Consider the following 2,039-nt stretch of genomic DNA (forward strand, 5'->3'; position numbering starts at 1 on the left):
AAAACATCCAAACTTCCAGCCTTCTTCTATATTTGGGGGACTTTCCTAGCTCTCTATGTCACTGTAACAGGTGAATAACTAGGAAAAAAAAGTCTGCCTGTGGACATTTGTTTAAAATGGCACTCAGGGTACTAGAGCTGGGCTGTCAGATGCTCCTCCAGAAGGTTAATGAGATAAAGGTTCCTCCTGCTGGCTCATAAGCAGAGTTTACACCTGAGTGGAAGATCAGTGGATTATCCCAGAAACAGACACTGCTGTGTGCTCTTCATTAACTACACCCTCATAAAGACAAATCAAACAGGTTATTTTCACTCAGCTGGCACCAACATTTAATTATTTTTTTCATACTTCTGTCATTTTATTTCTTTTAATGAAATTTAGGAGTGTTCTGTAATTTTCAGAATTACCAATACACAAAAGCCAAAATGTATTTGGAAACTAAAAGGGCTATTTTTGTTGTTGGGATTTTTCTCCAAGTTCAAGGAAACAAAGGTAAGTTATTTCAACATTTCTTTGTTTTAAAATTGTTTATCTATAAAATCTACTTATAGAAGTGAATATTCAGAAACAACAATGTTACTACTAAATTTTAGAGGGTAAACAGAAGGCAAGTTCTAAATAATAATTGATTAACTAGTTGGTTAGTTGATTGATTATTAGAAAGGATAGTTAGTGATGATTTAATGTTTACTACATAATCTTAAATGTGATTTGTATTAACAAAATAGGAGAGATTAATGCATCCTTTTTGCCATTATAAAAAATGCAAATTCATATCATTAATATCAATAACATTAGTAGGTCCAAGAAATCAATCCCATTTATCCACTTAACCTCAACATACAAAATCTAAAATTGAAATTAATTATAAAACATTTATGATCAGACCAAACTACATTTCCTAACTTCTCTCAATCAAATCATGAGTTGTTTCCCCTTAGAAAATAGCCAAGCGTGTTCATAATGGCAATCCTAGAAACTTGGTTGTTTTTGAGGTTATACGAAGAGAAGTAGACAATATAGGTTCTTGTGATGAAGCTTTAACTGAATTTGAAATGAAACCAAGGCACAAAACAGGCTTATATAAGAAAAATAATGTGTTTTATTTTTTTAAAAAAAACATGTCAAAGTCTGGATTTTTTAAAAGATAGCCCTAAGATTCCAATACAATCTTTTTAAGCAGGGAGGGGCAGGGTGGGGTCAGACCAGAGGAGTGCACAGCCCCCAGGGCACACCCCAGCAGGCACAGGGGGACCCTGGGGGTGCAGAAACATAAGAAGGAGGCCAAGACAACTGGGTGTGCGTTTCCTCACCAAAAAATGACTCTTTCATCCCCCAAAGTCCTGGACGAGATCTCCAACCTCAGTCTTTTCAACTCCCTGCAGTCTTGGTTTTATTTTTTTAAAATACAGGTTGATTTAATTTTTATTTAGTAAGCCTTGTATCACACTAACATGCCAGGCATTGTCAAAAGCACTGAACACATATTAGCTTGGTTAACTCGCATGACAACACTGTGAAGAACTTACTCATTTGTCAGATGGGGAAACTGAGGCATGTGGAAAAAATGTGTCAGTCCAAACAAGAATTTAACATAATCTAGCCTACCATGAGAAGGGGCGGCCTGAGATTCCATCCTCATTTACATTGCTATGAAAATATCCTTTCTTTCTTGGAATGGTTGCAACCAGTCAATTCTTTTGGGCTGCACCATGTTATTAGCTTTTTTTTTCTTTTTTTAAGATTTGATCCCTTACATCTCTAGGTTCAGAAAGGGCTCTGCTGGAGCTGGGGTTGGAATGGAGAGGGTCTAGGTCAGTCCTGTCTCCATGGATAGCTGAGGACAGGTGTGACAGCAGCGCACTCCGAGTTTAGCCGAGGACACCCCAGCTGATGTCCTCAGGGTCAGAGCTATTTTCAGAAGGAAGCACAGGACAGAAGCAGGCGCCCTGACACCCTCAGTGATCAGGATCCACACAGGCTCCAAGGATCTGCAGGGAGGGGCAGGGGTGGGGTCAGACCAGAGGAGGACGTAGGCC

The sequence above is a fragment of the Urocitellus parryii genome, unplaced genomic scaffold (assembly GCF_045843805.1).
Source record: "Urocitellus parryii isolate mUroPar1 unplaced genomic scaffold, mUroPar1.hap1 Scaffold_105, whole genome shotgun sequence".
Classification (NCBI taxonomy): Eukaryota; Metazoa; Chordata; class Mammalia; order Rodentia; family Sciuridae; genus Urocitellus; species Urocitellus parryii.